At 38.7% G+C, this 19,593-nt stretch overlaps 1 protein-coding gene across 8 annotated transcripts in view; it reads left to right on the top strand.

The window, feature by feature from the left end:
- The window catches only part of PPP2R3A (protein phosphatase 2 regulatory subunit B''alpha), a 156,754-nt gene that overhangs the window by 21,739 nt on the left and 115,422 nt on the right, over positions 1 to 19,593 (top strand). For 6 of the 8 annotated variants that reach the window (XM_036332503.1, XM_036332504.1, XM_036332510.1 and 3 more), the window contains one exon: positions 2,660 to 2,846. The exons of the other annotated variants lie outside the window; for them this stretch is intronic. The gene's annotated coding sequence lies outside the window, so the exon portion shown is untranslated. The remainder of the gene's footprint in view (positions 1 to 2,659; positions 2,847 to 19,593) is intronic. 8 annotated transcript variants of the gene reach the window in all.

Genomic DNA, 19,593 nt, shown 5'->3' with positions numbered 1-19,593 from the left:
GACACATGAAGTCTTCAAGGCCACCTAGCATCTCACAAGAAAGGCTCAGTGCACTTTCTGTTAGAGCACAGTTTGGGGATCTCTGTCACTTCCTTAGAAAGCTGTGGTTGTGGATTATCATTAGAATGACACTTGGTTTTTCCCTGGCAGTCCACTCACTGTTATTCATTGTCTGAGTGCTTTCTTTGACATTCTATCTGTTCTGCAGATGTGAAGATTTGAAATTACTTCATTTTTAGTGTGTGTTGGGTTGCAAGCTTTTTTGTTTCCCTTTTGGAAATTCCTCTTCATCCACAAAGAATTCCAGATTCAGACATTATTCATCTTATGTCTGGAACACTAAAATCTCAAGAGCTTCCACATGTCTTACCTCTTTCCACCTTTAGAATATTGAAAATGCTGCCACAGCTAAAGTCAGTTTTATCATTTGCTTGCTGCTTGCTTCCTTTCTGCACCTTACTTACACAGTCTAATGCGCCTTTGTAGAGGACTGAATAAGTAAATTTGGTATATCCACACAATGTATACAAGATATGTAGATTTTTATTTTCATGGAAAGTAGAAAAAGAAAGTACTAAGTCATAATTAAATCTCACTTTGTTTTATATATATATATATATATATATATATATATATATATATATATATACACACACACATACACACATACACACACACACACACACACACACACACACACACGATATTCACAAAAATCCCCAGCTCTGTGTTATGTGTTTTTAAAGCCAGAAAGGACATTTACAAAAATGTTCACATTGATTCTATATCTAGGTGTGATCTTTGCATCTCTCTCTCTCTCTCTCTTTCTCTCTCTCTCTCTCTCTCTCTCTCTCTCTCTCTCTCTCTCTCTCTCTTCAGGCATGTCTTATTTATGCAATCATTACTTTTATATTAAGATTAAAAAATAAACAACTTTGAGCTGTCAAATCTAAGCTGCATTGAAGGCAATTCCGGGTCCCTCCGCAGCTTTCTGGCATCCATACCATCCTTTGGGATTTTTTTCCCCTGTTCTCTTATCATCCCATTCAAGCAAGTTTTCCCTTGACCATGCTCTGTTGATTTTACACCAGGTTCCTGGTCATTTTCTAGAATTGTCCAGTTGGCTCTGAAGAGCCTCGTTCCCTGAAAAGATGTAAAAATTATGTTCTAAAAGTAACTGTCACTAAAATGTAATCTCCACTGGCCCAGGAGGAGGATAAATATCTGTGAATTAATTAATCTATTATTTTTTGTCTCATTTGTTTTATCCATAAGTTCCTTACAGGACAAGCTTTGCTTGTTTTTTGTATTGCCCTTAACATAGGTAATTAATATAAATAAATGAATAAAGTATTTTTTTAATGTTATTGATTTCAGAGAGAGGAAGTGAGAGGGAGAGGGAGAGAGAGAAACATCAATGATGAGAGAGAATCATCTGTCGGCTGCCTCCTGCACACCCTCTACTGGGCATGAGCCGACAACCTGGGCATGTGCCTGACCTGGAATCTAACCATGACCTCCTGGTTCATAGGTTGATGTTCAACCTCTGAGCCACACTGGCCAGGCAAATAAAGCCTATTTTTTAAATCCATAACTTACTTAATAAAAATAAATTTAAGATCCTTTAGCTTCAGTCAGAATTTGTTCTTACAGGGATATAGAAAAGCACAGGATTTAAAGATAGAAGACATTCAGATCTTGCTCATAGATTTGTGATCACGGATTAGTCACTTAAGTCCCTGAACTGCCTTCATCTGTAGTCTCATTGATTCTTTTCTGGATTCTACAGAGGCCTTCTATCTGACCTACCTAGTTTTTATCTTGCTTCCTCAAGTTTATGTCTGTCCTCCACCTACAGAGTAATTCTGACTTTGTCCCCTCCTTCCTCCACTGAAACTTCTCAGGGCTCTGATGCTAAGTTGCCTCTGCCCCACTCCTTCAACTGTAGCTCCTAGAAGCCTCTCTTCACACTTGACACTGGAATAATACCAAACTCCTGGCAGCTCCTCGAACATCCCAGCCACCTCCTGCTTTGCTCCCTTTGTCCACAAACAATTTTCCCTTTCTTCTTGTGGCCAACTAGTTTTGCTCTATTCCAGAACTGGGCTCGGCAGTCTTCTTCTCTGGAATGTTTTCTTTGATGTAGAAGTTAGGTATCCTCTTTCTCTGCCCACTCACGTTGTAAGCTGCTTTAAGGCAAAGTCATTGATTATAGTTTGCTCTTCTTGAAGAGTGCCTGGCTTATAGTGGCACTCAAAAGTTTATTAAGCTGCACTATATACATATAACCTGTCCAAATGATTTTTAAATATAGAATGTATTTTGATTTTTATGTATCTCCAAAATAAGAAAAAGATTTAGAAAAGGAAAATATGTGAATTAAATTAACTTAAAATACTACTAGCAGACAGACAACTAGTGTTGATGTTTTGGTATGTAATAATTGTTTAAAATAGTAAAATTTTAACCCCCAAAGGTTCCTTTCAGAGCCAGTACTCAGAACAACCAGTAGCTTTGCAAATTACATGCATTGAAAATTAACAGCCAGTTCATTGTGCTTCCCACATCAAGTAATACAAAATAGTTCTCTGGTAAAATATAGCTTTTTTTAAAAAATTCTAACCGAGAAAAAATTTTTTGCTTTTCTCATATTCCCTAGATCCCAGAACCATCTTTCATTCTGTTTTTCCAGAAGAGAAGGTGAAATCCCAGTGAGGGAAGTGACTTGACCAACTTACTCAGTTGGTCAGTGTAGAAGCTGAAGCTGGGACAGGAGCTCCCGACTGCCACCTAGTGCTTTACCCCTCAGACACATTTTCTGTTTCTCCACTGGAGTAAAAATAAAAGTAAGTTTTAAGCACTTTCTAATTTCCATAAGCTCAAATCAAGCCTGCTACTGAAATGTCCTTATTTTACATTTAGTATTATTAAGACAGCCCTAAACCTAAAACATTAATCATTCTTTCAATATTCAAGTATATAATTTCTTTGAGCATTAGAAAAAATCTTCCCTCCTAAGAAATTTCTTCTCTCTCTCTCTCTCTCTCTCTCTCTCTCTCTCTCTCCCTCTCCCCTCTTCACCCAAGGATATTTTTCCATTGATTTTTAGGGAGAGTGGAAGAGACAGGGAAGGACAGAGAAACATCGATGTTGAGAGAAACATTGATTGGTTGCCTCCTGCATAAGCCCTGACCAAGGCCCAGGCCGGGGAGGAGCCTGCAACCAAGGTACATGCTCTTGACTGGAATCAAACCCAGGACCCTTTGGTTCGCAGGCTGATGCTCTATCCACTAAGCCAAACCAGCTAGGGCCTAAGAAATTTCTTAATTTATTTTCTCAACTATTTTTGTAGTGAACACAACAAATAAAATATTCCAGGTCTCCTTTTTTTCCCCTACAAGTAGTTTTATGGATCCTCTACATTTTTCTCTTGGGATCAGTTTTCATACTGAGTCATCCACCAGAGAGTGCCTGTGTTTTCCAGGCAAACTAATAGTTTTATTATTTCTAAATGACTCATTACTTCTGAATCATCACACCTTGTGTACTCTGTTAAATAAAAGCTTTTAGTAATTTTTCTACAGTTTTTCCTCTTTCTTGTCTTCAAATGCCCCATCTAAGTGACATGGATATTTAGCCACTTTTCTCTTGTGTCTACAAGATTTATGTTGATCATTTTCTTCTTGAACCCTTTCATCAGTTGAAATAAGCGATGGAAGTTCTTTACCTCATACTTTCTGTTCCAGATGTTTCCTGAAATAGAACACAATAGCAACATAAAAAATACGTGTAACACCATTCTCTATTTTCCATCATTATACTTATGTTGTCTAAGGTTTTATTAACTTAACAAAATTTTCCATGAAATTAGGAAGAAATAGTTGTAAAAGAAAACTATAGCTCTAATGTTAATTGGCAAACAAAATCTTTGGAATTCAGCATGTTGGAGGAATGAAGCACTTTCATCCCTTGACTTCTGTGTCATATTTTGCTGGATCTCTTCCTGCCACTTAAAAATTAATTCTCTGTGTCTTTCCTGGCACCCTTCTCACCTCGTATATGCCAGCCTTTCTCAGAATTCTGTCCTTGATCCTTTTCTCATGCTATGTATGTTCTGTGTTGTCCACTCTTGTGGCTTTAAAACTTTTATCTGATGCTTATTCCAGACCTTTATTTTCAACTGCTATTGCTTCCCTGCCACATATATCCGTCTGCATGAGGAATACCTTTTCCTGGATGTCCCACCAAAATAACCTATTCCTACAGCTGAATTCATCTCCCCTTCACCTTTGCCCCCAGTCTTATCTTTACACCTTCACAGAACCCACTTTTAATTTTTTCAATTTGTTACTAATATTATATATTAATTTTCATATTTAAAGTGTCAAGGCTTAAAAGACTTTTAAAATATATCAGTTTCCAAGTAGGCTGCTCCTCAGAGACAACCACTGTCCATTTTTTTAGCAATCTTTTCCATTTTTACCTCCATATTTATAAATGCATACATATTGTAAATTTATCATTCATAATTTTTTTTCATTTGTAAATTTTAAACACTAAGTCTTGCCTTCCTGATATGAATTTCAGTTCTCTCACCCCTGTTCTACTACATTAGCAAAGTAAAGGGTAAAAAATATGTGATCATCTCAATTGATGCAGAATAGGTATTTGACAAAATTAAACAACCGTATGAGATTTTTTAAAAACTCTCAACAAACAAGAAATAGAAGAAAGCTTTCTCAACTTTATAAAGGATATCAAAACCTACAGCTGTCATTATACTTTATGGCTCACCTCTTCTAGTCACTATTGTTATGGAGATTCTAGCCAGTGTGTTAATAAAAATTAATAAGAAGTAAAGCAGTAAATATTAGAAAGAAAAAAGTAAAACTATCTCTTCTCAGACAACATGATTGTCTTAAAAAAAAAAAATCCCAAGGTATTTACCAAAAAAAGAAAAAATACTACTCTTAATAAGTGAATTTAGCAAAATACCAAATAACAAGAACAGTGTACATAAATTAACTGTGTTTCTTTACACCAGCAGTAAACACAAGGGAAAATGCAAATAAAATAGCAATACTGTTTGCATTAGCATCAGAAAACATAAAATACTTGGGAATAAATTTAATGAAAGGCCTACAAAAACATTACTGAGAAAAATTAAAGAGCATCTGAATAAATGGAGACTGCCTGGATTAGAGACTTAATATTATTAAGATCTCCATTATCACCAAATGGAGATTTAAATTCATTGAAATTCCAATAAAAAATCCCAGGATCATAGAGAATCTAGAAATAAACTTATATATGTGGCCATTTGTTTTTTCAACAAAGGTTCCAATGTAACTCAGTGGGCAGTCTTTTGAATAAATAAATAGTGCTGGATGATCTTCAAACTCAGCCTTATACCGTTCATAAAAATTAATTTAAAGCCGAAACCGGTTTGGCTCAGTGGCTAGAGCGTCGGCCTGAGGACTGAAAGGTCCCAGGTTCGATTCCGGTCAAGGGCATGTACCTGGGTTGCGGGCACATCTCCAGTGGAAAATGTGCAGGAGGCAGCTGATCGATGTTTCTCTCTCGTCGATGTTTCTAACTCTCTATCTCTCTCCCTTCCTCTCTGTAAAAAATCAATAAAAGATATTTAAAAAAATTAATTTAAAGTAGATCATAGAGCTAAACATAAGAGTTGGAAATATAGAACTACAAAAAAAAAAAAACTTCATAACCTTGGCATAAGCAAAGATTTTTAAGACAGGATACAAATGTATTAACTATAAAAGAAAAATTGATTATTTGGTTTAATAAAAAGTAGTAAAATTAAAACCTCTACTGCTAAGGAATTGGAAAGTGAAGCCACAGACCAGAGAAAATATCTGTATCTAAAATATATAAATGAATTCTTAGAACTGGGTAATCAAAGACAATCCAGAAAATTTGAAGATACTTCACAAAAGATACAGATGAATTGCTAATACGCCTTTGAATAAGTGCTCATCAACATCATTAGTCATTAGGGAAATGTAAATTAAAGTCACACCCACTAAAATGGCTAAAATTTAAAAAATGACAAATATCCAAAAGGATGTAGAGCCACTAGAGCTCAAGTGTTGATGAGAGTGTAAAATGGTAGAACCATTTTGGAAGACAGTTTTACAGGTTTTTATAAAGTTAAACATACACTTATTATGACTCAATAATTCCATTGTTAATTTCCCAAAAGAAATGAACACATATCCACAAAAAGACTTTTACTTGCCTGTTCATAGCAACTTTAATTTATAATAGCCTAAACTAGAAACAACCCTAATGTCTATCAGCTGGTGAATAGATAAGACAAATTTTAGTATATTCATATAGTAGAATACCTGCTTAGAAATATGCAATTGATACATGCAGAAATATGGATGAATCTCAAAACCACATTGTGCTGAATGAGAGAGGCCAGACTGAAAAGTATCTGTATACTATCATTACATTCATAGATCTAGAACTGGCAAAACTAATCTATAGTGATAGGAATCAAATCAGTGATTGACAGATATTGGGGGTTAGAGGAATTAATTGGGAAAGTTCAGAGGGATATTTTTAGGGTGATGTAAATGTTCTGTCTTTTTTAGGGCAGTAGTTACATGGTTCTTGTTAAATCAAATTGAACTGTACACTAAATCTGTACATTTTTAGAGTATGTAAATTATGCATCAGTAAAATTGACTTAAAATGAAAGTAGCATTTGTCAATTAGTGGGCTTCAATATAAGGTGATCATGTGGTTAGATGGTATTTCTAAACTCCAGAAAAGGATTCTTTTTTTTTTTTTTTGATTTTTAATATATTTTTTATTGATTAAGATATTACATATGTGTCCTTGTCCCCACGTTACCCTCTACCCCCCACCCACCACCCCCCTGCTCATGCCCTCACCCCCCCCCGTTGTCCATGTCCATTGATTAGGCCTATATGCTTGCATATAAGTCCTTTGGTTGATCTTTCCCCCTTACCCCCACCCTCCCCTACCTTCCCTCCAAGTCCCGACAGTCCAATCAATGCCTCTCCGTCTCTGGATCAGTCCTTGTTCATCAGCTTATGTTGTTCATTATATTCCACAAATGAGTGAGATCATGTGGTATTTATCCGCTCTCCAGTTCCATCCATGCTGTGGCAAATGGTAAGAGTTCCTTTTTCTTCTTCCTCTTCTTAAAGAATACCTTTCAGCATTTCATATAATGCTGGTTTGGTGGTGATGAACTCCTTTAGCTTTTTCTTATCCGTGAAGCTCTTTATCTGACCTTCTATTCTGAATGATAGCTTTGCTGGATAAAGTAATCTTGGTTGCAGGTTCTTGCTATTCATCACTTTGAATATTTCTTGCCACTCTCTTCTGGCCTGCATGGTTTCTGTTGAGAAATCAGCTGACAGTCGTATGGGTACTCCCTTGTAGGTAACTGACTGTCTTTCTCTTGCTGCTTTTAAGATTCTCTCTTTATCTTTTGCTCTTGGCATTTTAATTATGATGTGTCTTGGTGTGGTCCTCCTTGGATTCCTTTTGTTTGGGGTTCTCTGCGCTTCCTGGACTTGTAAGTCCATTTCTTTCACCAGGTAGGGGAAGTTTTCTGTCATTATTTCTTCAAATAGGTTTTCAATATCTTGCCCTCTCTCTCCTTCTGGTACCCCTATAATTCTGATGTTGGTACGCTTGAAGTTGTCCCAGAGGCTCCTTACACTATCTTCATATTTTTGGAATCTCTTTTCTTTTTTCTTTTTCGGTTGGGTATTTTTTGTTTCTTTGTATTTCAAATCTTTGACTTGATTCTTGGGATCCTCTTGTCTGCTGCTGGATCTCTGTAAATTATTCTTTATTTCAGTCAGTGTATGCTTAATTTCTAGTTGGTCCTTTTTCATGTCCTCCATGGTCTCACTATACTTATTGAGGGATTCATTAAATTTATCGGCGGTTTTCATAAAATTCTTGAAAAACCTTATAAACGTGGCCTTGAACTCTATATCCAATCGTTTGCTTTCCTCCATTTCTGCCATTTGTGACCTGTTTCTTTGTCTCCGCATTTTGGCAGCTTCCCTGTGTTGATAGAGTGGCCCTGTGCGCCAGGTGTCCTGTAAGGCCCAGTAGCTCAGCCTCCCCAGTTACCTGGGGTGGACACTCTTGGTGCACTCTTGGTGCCTTGGTTGTTGTAGGATCACTGGGAGGAATTGACCTCCAGGCCAATTGGCTGTGAGAATCAGCTGTGTCTAAAGTGGGAGAACTTCTGTGCTGAAGACAACCTTCTGGGGCAAGACTTGCTTCAGTGGGGCTTTGGTGCTCACTGAGTCTGCTCCCTGAGTGTGTCCCTTATGGATCTGAGCAGTTGCAATCTGGATGGTCCCCCTCTGACCACTGGGTACAGTGGCTCCTGGATCTTAGGAGGTGCTAATTCAGCCTCTGCCTGAGGCCACACAGCAGGAGCCACGAAGAGGCTCAGCTGTGAAGCAATGCAAGCCGCTGCGGGGCCTTGGGCCTTCTCTTGGAAGTTCCGGGTCTGCCTGGTTCGGCTGCAGTTAGGTACATTCACATGCAAAAGCCTCTGCCGCAGCCTGGGTGGGGCGGGGTCTCAGGGAGTCAAAGGGCAGAGAAAGCAGCTATGGCCGATTCTCCGCCCGGAGTCGCGCGTCTCAGTGTCCCGGTAACGGCTGCAAGCACCTCTGAGGGAAAGCCGCCCTCAAGTTCGCCCGCTGCCGGACAGACCAGCCTCTCCCCGTATGAGTCCTGGGTCCCCAGAGACTTCCCGGAACCGGAGTTCAGAGCAGTCGGGAGCTTGTGATTCCAAAAAGACAGCCGCGTCCTCAGGCGCCACCCCCTTTCCTCGTGCGCGCGAGCCACCGTACCTCTGCACTTCACCTCCGCAGCGCCTCTGGCTCTCAGCGTGCTTTTCTTTCCTTCTAGTTGTAGAATTTACACTCAGCCAGCCTTCCTGTTGTTCTGGATGATGTTTGCTCAGTCCTTTGCGGTAATTTTCAATTGTTGTGTGAGGCGACAATTTCCCGGTGTTTACCTATGCCGCCATCTTAGTTTTTCCAGAAAAGGATTCTTTAATCCACAATGGGAACTGGGAGCTGGAGGTAATAAGCTTGGTTTCTTGTGACCTTGACCTGGGTAGGGCTGATGGGTTTATTGATCAGAATGTAATAATACAAGAATGTACCTATTTTAATTTTCAGTCTTTTACCAACCTCTGAGTGTTATCTCCTGGGATTGGTGCTTTCCTGGTTTATTTTTTATTTTTACCATCAAATAAATATCCTGTCTTTAGCGGGATGAAGAAGGGATGATTTTTTGAGTTTGTGGAGTGTAGGTGGGGAGGTCTCTTTCCTTTGTAAAATTTCAAACAATCCCCCTATACCCAATCCTCCACACTAGCCCGTTCTCTATGGTACCTAGTACCTCCAAATCTGGACCTTTATTGGGTTGTGCAGGGTGAATTGGTTTGCATGCTGTCAATATCCCTTCCTCCTCTGCTCTGCTAAGTCATTTACCATTCCTGCTTCTGTTTTCTATCATATATAGTGATTTGGAGTAACCGTGTCTCCTAGGTTTTTTAAAGATGGAGTTTACATTCTTAATTTTGTACTTACTGTTTGGAGGAGACCTTAAAACTGTAAAATCCAGGGAGAACCAAGATGGCGGCATAAGGTCTAAACCTGTGCGTGCTGTCTCCCACAACAACACTGAAATTACAACTATAAGACAAAACAGCTATCATCCAGAACCACGAGAAAGCTGGCCGAGTGGATGTTCTACAACTAGAAGGAAAGAAAGAAGCGCATTGAGACTGAGTAGGAGGTGCAGAGGCACCAAGAACAGAGGTACGAAGGCGCGCAAGGCGGGCTGCACCTGGATGCGCAGTTTTTTTCAATCGGAAGGGGAGACAAGCTCTCGAACCACTGAGCTCATTTAAGGTGAGATTCTGAGGTCCCAGACTCCTACGGGGAGAAACTGGACTGTCTTACAGTGGGTCGGAAAGCAAGGGTGGCTTTCTCACAGAGCTGCTCGCAGGGATCATTGTTGCCGTGGGGGCGCCGGACTCCGGGAAGCAGAGACATGGAGTCTGAGTCACAGAGACGCTGACGACAACCATTGTTGTTTGCTCCGCCCTGATGATTCTCTGAGACCCTGCCCCACTCAATTTACATCCCCACCCAAGCTGTGCCAGTGGCACAAGGAACCACCTGTGTTTTTGCAGCCTATCCCAACAAACTGCAGCTGTGTCAGAGAGCTCCAAAACTTCCAAATTCCAAACAAAGAGGAGAAATCTGTTGTTATTGCTGTAGCTCCTGCTGGGTGGACCCACACAGTGGTTGACTTGGAGATCCAGGAGCCAGGGTACCCCTGGTCAGATACCAGATTTCAACTCCTCACATCCATAAGGGACACACTCAAGAAACAGACTCAGTGAACACCGAAGCCCCACTGAAGCAAGTCCTGCTCCATAAGGGTGTCTCCAGCACAGCAGTTCTTCCACTATAGACACAATGGGTCCTCGCAGTCAGCCAAAAATGCGGAGACAAAGAAACATGTCACAAATGAAAGAAATGGAGGAAAGCAAATTAATGGAGGGCATAGAGTTCAAAACCACAGTTATAAGGTTACTCAAGAATCTTCTACGAACTTCTGAGGAACTTAGTGAGACCTCCGAGGAACTTAGTGAGACCTTCAAGGATCTTAATGAGAATGCCAAAGAAATGGAAAAGGACCAGTCAGAAATTAAACATACCCTGACTGAAATTAAAAATAAAATACAGAGATCCAACAGCAGACTAGAGGATCCCAAGAATCAAGTCAAAGATTTGAAATATGAAGAAGCAAAAAACATCCATCTGGAAAAGCAAAACAAAAAAAGAATCTAAAAATATGAAGATAGTGTAAGGAGCCTCTGGGACAACTTCAAGCGTACCAACATCCGAATTATCGAGGTGCCAGAAGAAGAGAGAGAGCAAGATACTGAAAGCATATTAGAAGAAATCATGACAGAAAACTTCCCCTACCTGGTGAAAGAAATAGACTTACAAGTCCAGGAAGCGAAGAGAACCCCAAACAAGAGGAATCCAAAGAGGACCATACCAAGACACATCATAATTAAAATGCCAAGGGCTAAAGACAAAGAGAGAATCTTAAAAGCAGCGAGAGAAAAACAGTTAGTTACCTACAAGGGAGTACACATACGAATGTCAGCTGATTTCTCAACAGAAACTTTGCAGGCCAGAAGGGAGTGGCAAGAAATATTCGAAGTGATGAATAGCAAGAACCTACAACCAAGATTACTCTACCCAGCAAAGCTATCATGTAGAATTGAAGGTCAGATAGAATGCTTCACAGACAAGAAAAAGCTTAAGGAGTTCATCACCACCAAATCAGGAATATATGAAATGCTAAAGGATATTCTTTAAGAAGAGGAAGAAGAAGAAAAAGGTAAAGATAAAAATTATGAACAACAAATACACATCTATCAACAAGTGAATCTGAAAATCAAGTGAATAATCTGATGAACAGAATGAACTGGTGATTATAATAGAATCAGGGGCATAGAAAGGGAGTGGACTGACTATTCTTGGGGGGGAAAGGGGTGAGGGGGATGCGGGAAGAGACTGGACAAAAATCATGCTCCTATGGATGAGGACAGTGGGTGGGGAGTGAGGGAGGAGGGTGGGGTGGGAACTGGGTGGAGGGGAGTTATAGGGGGGAAAAGAGGAACAAGTGTAATAATCTGAACAATAAAGATTTAATTAATAAAAAAAAATTATGAACAACAAAGTGACAACAAATACGTATCAACAAGTGAACCTAAAAATTAAGTCAGAATAAACTGGTGAATATAATAGAAGCAGGGGCATAGAAAGGGAGTGGACTGACAATTCTTGGGGGGAAGGGGATGTGGGGGGGGTGGGAAGAGATTGGACAAAAATCTTACACCTATGGATGAGGACAATGGCAGGGGGTAAGGGCATGGGGTGGGATGGGAACCAGGTGGAGGGGAGATATGGGGGGGAAAAAGAGGAACATCTGTAATAATCTGAACAATAAAGATTTATTTTTTTTTTTTTTAAAAATCACAACATGCCCCAAGTTCAATTATCCACAAAAAGATGTGAGACCTTATTGAGGGGGAAAAGAAACAAACTGTAAAATCCATACTGCAAATTTTCAACTTCAGCAATACCAAACATACAAGGTCTTTTCATATCTCTATGCCTTTATAGATTTTCTTTTTACAAGGTCCAGTTTAATCCCTCTTCACCTAGTAAGGCTCTTTCAAAATTCAGTCTTATACCATTTTCTTGTCTGCTGCTTCTGTCCCTTTATTTCACAACAAATCCATTTCATCAGCAATAGCCACGTAGCAGTTTACTATGGAGTAATACCAGGAGCCACTGGGAAGTACTTGTTACAGTAATCATAAATTGCTTAAAGTGGAAGTGATAGTAAGAATTGAATGAACTCTGGAAGTTGCATATGAGCCACATAGGCAGAAGTTGGGAAAATAGACTCTGGCCCTTGCAGGAATGAAAGAAATCAGGAGAGACAAAGTCTGGGGCAATGGGCTTGCACCATACAACAAGACCTGAGGTGGGATAAATGTAAACATTCAGAATGGTTAACTATAATTTGCAAGGAAGTTTATAATATGTTGCTCTCTACCCCTATACAACATAGATGTTTAGACTGAAATTTTTCACCATATTTCATTAAATCCAAAATTGTAAAATAGACATCATTTCATGTGCTATTAAGAGAGAAAAAACTCAGACTATGATACATGCTTTCTTATCATCCAGACTTTTTTTTTCTTTTTTTTGGAAAGAGTTCTTTTAAGCTTATATTGACAGATATTTTAAATGATGTGTCACTCTTATACATACATAGTCTTTGGGACCAGCTTTGGGATTTATTTTTAAATCGTACTTGCTAAGGTTACCCTTTGCCAATATAAGGTTACCTTCATATTGACAGATCCAGTGGGTAATTTTTGTTTTTCCTTGACCTCTTAGCAGCATTCAGCACCCATGGCTCCGTTTTGAAAGTCTCTCCTTCAGCCTACATGAAACTGCTTTCTCCTGGTTTCCATATTACCTTACTGGCTCTTCCTCTTCCTTCTTAGCCTCCCTCTAAAAATTCTATTCCTCTGTTTAACCCAGAAATGTCAGTGATCCTCAGCTCTGTCCTCAGCCCAGAGTCTTCTCGCTGTTTGTAGTCACCCTGGGTAACCTCTCAGGACTGTATCTCCAGTCCAGATCTTTTTGCTGACTTCCCAGGTTTTTATCTTCACCTGGATTTTCCACAGGTACCTCTTCAAACAGCACATTCAGAATAAAACTCTGTTTTTTCTATGGTCACCTTCCATAAAATACACACAAAGTCTGTGTTGGGAGTAACCATACTTGCCCCCAATACCCAACCCAAAATCCAAGATTCCACCCTCTCACTTTCCCTCCTCCTTGACTATCAGTGCCTTCCCCTTTGCTAACTACAGCACCTTCTTGGTTTAGGTTCTCACCATTTCTTGCCCAGATCATTACTGTAGCCTCCTAATTGATTTCCATGTCTCCACTCAGCTGCTAAAATGATCTTTCTAAAACATGAATCCCATCATGTTACTCCCCAACCCAAAAGTCTTTGTTTTTCCCATAGTTTTCAATAAAGCTCAGACTCCTCATTTTAGCACACAAAGCAGTCATCTGTGGTCTAGTTCCTGCTGCTGTTCTCTGCATTCCTCCCCTCTTTGTTGTCTGTACACTCCCCCTAGTAAAATTAGCCAGAACTATTGATAGTTCTGAACTCACTGTGCCATATTAGGCCTCTGAGCCTTCACATATATGTTTCCCTCTTCCTAGAGTATTATTCCTTTTCTATTTGTCTAATCCTTATTACTCCTTCAAAATAAGGTACATATATCCCTTATTTGGGGAAACCTTTCCAGTCTCTTCAGTCTGATTTAGATGCTCTCTCTCACTATGGACAAAGAACATGAAGAAAGGCTTCCCAAAAATGAACAAAACAAAATGTCTACTAAATAAAAAGCTGTTTAGGTGCAGATTAAAACAATGCACTTCCATTTCTTCAGTCTAACAAATTAGCAAAGATTTAAAGAGTGCTAGTCACTCAAGGAGACTGTGGGAAAATGAGCCTTTAACCCTAATATTGGAAGTAAAAATTTGTCCTTTTTTCTGGAGGACAGATTGACCCTATATATTTAAGAACCTTTAAAAAGTGAGTGTCGCCGAAACCGGTTTGGCTCAGTGGATAGAGCGTCGGCCTGCGGACTGAAGGGTCCCGGGTTCGATTCCGGTCAGGGGCATGTACCTGGGTTGCGGGCACTTCCCCATTGGGGGATGTGCAGGAGGCAGCTGTTCGATGTTTCTCTCTCATCGACGTTTCTGACTTTCTATCCCTCTCCCTTCCTCTCTGTAAAAAAATCAATAAAATATATATTAAAAAAAAAAAAAAAAAAAGTGAGTGTCAACCTGAGTCAGTAGGTCCCAGATTGCGGGCTCAATCCCCTGTAGGGGGTATGCAGGAGGCAGCTGACCAACAATTCTCTCTCATCATTGATGTTTCTATCTCCCTCTCCCTTCCTCTCTGAAATAAATAAAACATAAAGTACGCCACACACACACACACACACACACACACAGCCCTACCCTTTGACTCCACATTCTACTACTTGGAATGTACTCTAAGAAAATAACTGGACAGTTGGTTAGAGCATCTTCCCAATACACCAAGGTTAAGGGTTCATCTCAGGTCAGGACACATACAAGAAGCAACTAATGAATACATAAATAAGTGGACAACAAATCAACTTTTTTTTTCTCTCTCAGAATCAATAAAAAAAAACAACACACTAGATAACTATGTGTGTGTATATATATGACTGTTTATCATGGTTTATTTTGAAACAAAAATAGTAAATAACCTAAATGTCTAGCAATAGCAAATGACTAAATACAGGAGTAGAAAAAATTAGGTTTATAGTTATAATATAAATAAATAATACAATAATTAAACAATAATACAAGAATAAACTTTTTCCCATACTCACCACTGTAAACCTACTTTTGCCCACCCCTGTATTTTATTCATATGATGGAATGTTATGTCTATTAAAATGATTCAACATGGAAGTATGTTTATGAAAATTGCTAGCCTAAAGTAAGTTATTGGACCATAGTGTAGTCCAATATTTGTAAAACATATACATTTATAAATTTTCATAAGAAAATGTCAGGCCCGGCTGGTTGAATGTCATACTATGAACCAGGTGGTCACAGCTCAATTCCCCGGTTAAGGCACATGCCAGGTTGTGGGCTTGATCCCCAGTAGGAGGTGTGCAGGAGACTCTCATCATTGATGTTTCCATCTTTCTCCCTCTCTCTTCCTCTCTGAAATAAAATAAAAATATATTTAAGAAAAGAAAATGTTAGGATGTAGATCCATAAAAATATCAACAGTGGTTATTTCTGAATGATTATATGGTAATTAAAATGTTTTGTACTTGTGAATATTTTCTAATCTTTCTGAAAAGAGCATGTATTAATTGTGAGCATAATGGGGAAAAACAGAAGCCCCACCCTAGTACTCCTGATACCTGCTGTGCCTGGCTCTTTCATTACCCCATTAAGCAATAAGTGCACTGAGAGCCACTATGATAAATTATTCAGTATCATTCTCCCAGGGCCTGGTTCAGAGTAGAAAATACTTGATGAGTACATTATAACAATAATTATTGAGCATTTCCTGTGTCTTACCTATTGTTTTAAGCTTTTGACATGTTAACCTAATCCTCTTGAGATGGGTACTATTATCTCCATTTTGCAGGTGAAACAGGCTTCAAAAGTTAACCACCTTTTATGTGAGGCCACACAGCTGTAAACAGCAGTGTGGGGATTTAAACTCATGCAACCTGGCTTTCACTTAGAGACATAAGATAGTATCCTGGTTTGCAGTTAGATTGTATCTCTGATTGAGATACAATTAGATTCCATGTCTAGGATTCTAGCTGAACAATTAGGCATCAGTTGAATCATGGTCAGAATAAAAAGGCAGAATTTGACACCCACAGATCTGAACCAAATGCCAGGCAAGTAATCTTTGTTTCTCTGCCATTAAAACACACACACATCTTAAATCATTTTCCACTGTAAACTTCTCATTGAAATTGGTGCCACCCCTTGGGGTTTGGCTTTGTTAGTGCTCCCTCACTCTGCTATTCCTATCCCTTCAAAACTTAAACTCAAAGACTTAAGTTTGTAATAAGTTCTTTAACTCTTCTTCCCAGTACTTTTCTTTCTTGGTAAGATTTCTTATGACAAGTTCATCAGATTGCATTTTTAAAACTTATCAGTCTTAATTTTTGCCTTATCTTCTTTTTCCTTCATATGTTGTTGTTTTTTAAGTCAGAGTTTCTGAAAGCTACATTTCTGTTATCTGCAGCTACACTATTTAGTATGGTAGCCACTAGCCACATGTGGCTTTTTAAGTTAAAATTAACTAGAATGGGCAAAAGACTTAAACAATGCTTCTCCAAAGAAAGTATGGGGCTGGTTGATAAGCATAGGAAAAGATGTTCAACATCACTAGCCATTGAGGAAATGTACATTAAAGTCACAATGCACTAACACTACACACACATTAGAATGGCTAAAATAGAAAATACTGACAATTCCAAATACTGACGAGGATGTGGAATCAGCTGTCTCACTCATACAATTGCTAGTGGGAATGTGAAATGGTATAGCCCCTCTGGTAAAGTTTGGCAGTTTCTTAAAAGATATGTTTACCCTACAAACCAGCAGTCACAATCCTGTGTATTTACCTCGAGAAATGAAAATTATGTACACACAAAAAACTGTGCACTAATATTCAAAAACTGGAAACAACATAAATATCCTTTAATGGATGAATGACTAAACAAACTGAGATATATCCACACAATAGAATACTCAGCAATAAAAAGGAATGAAGTATTGATGCATGCAGTAAAGTGAATGATTGTCAAAATCATTGTGTTAAGTGAGAGAAGCCAATCTTAGAAGCTTACATCTGTGTAATTCCATACATAAAACATTCTTGAAATGGCAAGATTATAATGATGGAGAACAGACCAGCAGTAACCAAGAATTGGGATTGTGATAACCGTGTGACTACAAAAGGGTAGCATGAGGGGTTTTTCAGAGGCAGTAGGACAGTTTATATCCTGTTTGTGTTACTATAAAAGGAAGGGATGAAGGATGAAAAAGGAAAGAGTGAGTGCATGTAAAGCTGGTGCTCAGATTATATTACCAATATCAATTTCTTGATTTTGATCATTGTACTATGGTAATGCAGGGGAAACTGGGGCAAGGGTACACCAGAACTCTTTCTATACTATTTTTGCAACATTTTTCTGATTCTAAAATAATTTCAAAATTAATTTTTTAATTAAATAAAATTAAAATTCAGTTCTTCAGTTACACTATTCACTTTTAAAGTGCTCAATAGTCCCATGTCTATCAGACAGCACAGATATAGAATATTTCCAACCCAGAAAAGTTTTATTGGGCAGTACTGGTCAAAAAGCACATGTCTGACTTTAGCCAGTGTTCTCTCTTCCTGGACTATTTCAAATTCTAATATTACACGATTACTTTCTTATATTTTCTGTCATGTTATCAACCAGTTGTTTTATTTATATTCAAACCTAGATAAATACTTCCTTTTAATTTCTCAAATTTTATAGAAATAGGTTTATGCCAATTTAGGAATTTATCTGATGCCTTTTAATAGATATCTGGATATTTAAATTTTTCCTGGATCAGTGTTATCACCTGTATTGTCTATCACCTGTATCACCTGTATTAGGATATAGTCCTAATATCTTTCATTCACTTATCCAGTGGTCGGCAAACTGCGGCTCGCGAGCCACATGCGGCTCTTTGGCCCCTTGAGTGTGGCTCTTCCACAAAATACGTGCGGTCGCGCATGTACGGTGCGATTGAAACTTCGTGGCCCATGCGCAGAAGTTGGTATTTTGTGGAAGAGCCACACTTAAGGGGCCAAAGAGCCGCATGGGGCTCGTGAGCCACAGTTTGCCGACCACTGACTTATCCTAATATATTTTTTTGACAGTATCATTTGTGTTTTCTTTGCCTTTTTAAAGAAATATATTTTATTGATTTTTTACAGAAAGGAAGGGAGAGGGATAGAGAGCTAGAAACATCGATGAGAGAGAAACATCGATCAGCTGCCTCCTGCACACCCCCTACTGGGGATGTGCCCACAACCAAGGTACATGCCCTTGACCAGAATCGAACCTGGGGCCCCTGAGTCCACAGGCCGACACTCTATCCACTGAGCCAAACCGGTTAGGGCTTTCTTTGCCTTTTTATCCTTACCCAAAGCGCTTTCAAAATCTTGGATTTCTGAAAAGGTTTATAGTTTTTTATATTTGGTGCAATTTCTTCCCTGTCTTCTGGATGTGCATCTTTTAAGAAGGTAATTCCTTTAATTGCCATGTTCTAGTCTTTTGTCCCATAACACTATTCTTCTTTGGCTTCTTTGTATTTTTACTTAAGAATTACTGGGCACTTCCTTTACTCTGGAACTTCTTTCTGCTTCAGCTTCCCCCCTCCTGCATGCTATTTAGTTTAATGAGCCATCAAGGAAGTGGGGGATGAGACATAGCAACAAAGTTAAGACACTAAAGGAAAAGAAGAATGATGGTAACCTACCTGAAGAAAACCACAAAGAGAAATAAAGGAATATTGTTGGAATAAAACTACGTAAGACAACAGTAATTATAATAGTGTAAGACTGGCACAAAAACAGAGTAATCATTGGATCCAAAAAGCCAGGAAATTAACCAGTATAAAAATTCAACAAAAGAAAGGGTTCTTCTTGAATTAATTGCATTAATTGAATCTGTATTTACTAAGTCTCTAATGCCTAAATGAGCAATGAACAATTTACCAAAGAAGAAATAAAATAAGCAAAACAGTTTTCTAGGGTTAAAGAAATAAAAATGAAAGCAGTGAAGTTCTGTTTCATTATTAAATGGGTAAAAGCTTTATTGTTGAAACATCAATACTATTGATGGTGCATTGGTGCTATTGATCTTCTTTACTGTCATCATCTCCTTGATTTCATTGCCTAACTTCATCATTCTTGATACAGTAGTATCACACATTCTGTCCCTCAGCAAACCATTAGAAATACATACTACATCTAAACATCTCCATTGTTACTCTCCTGGTCCAAGTCCCCTTGTCTTCTTGCCTAATTTATTGTAATAGCCCCTAACTTTTCCCCATGCTTCTTATCTTGTTCCTCTACAATCTCCCCTGAACACGATAGTCAAAATTACCAATTTAAAATGTAAGTCTATTCATGTCATTCCTCTGCTCACTAGTCATCAGTTGTTACCAAGCTTGCTCAGAGTAAAGCCAAATTCCGCACAGTAGTCTACAGACCCTGCATTTTTTAGATTCCCACCTTTCCTTTCTGACCTCATCGCCCACACTGCCCCCCTTGCTTTCTCTGCTCCAGTCACTTTAGCCTCCTTGTCATTTT

The sequence above is a fragment of the Myotis myotis genome, unplaced genomic scaffold, assembly GCF_014108235.1.
Source record: "Myotis myotis isolate mMyoMyo1 unplaced genomic scaffold, mMyoMyo1.p scaffold_m19_p_13, whole genome shotgun sequence".
In the NCBI taxonomy this organism is placed as follows: Eukaryota; Metazoa; Chordata; class Mammalia; order Chiroptera; family Vespertilionidae; genus Myotis; species Myotis myotis.
The sequence above is the reverse complement of the archived record's forward strand: the minus strand, read 5'-3'. Positions and strand labels throughout refer to the sequence as shown.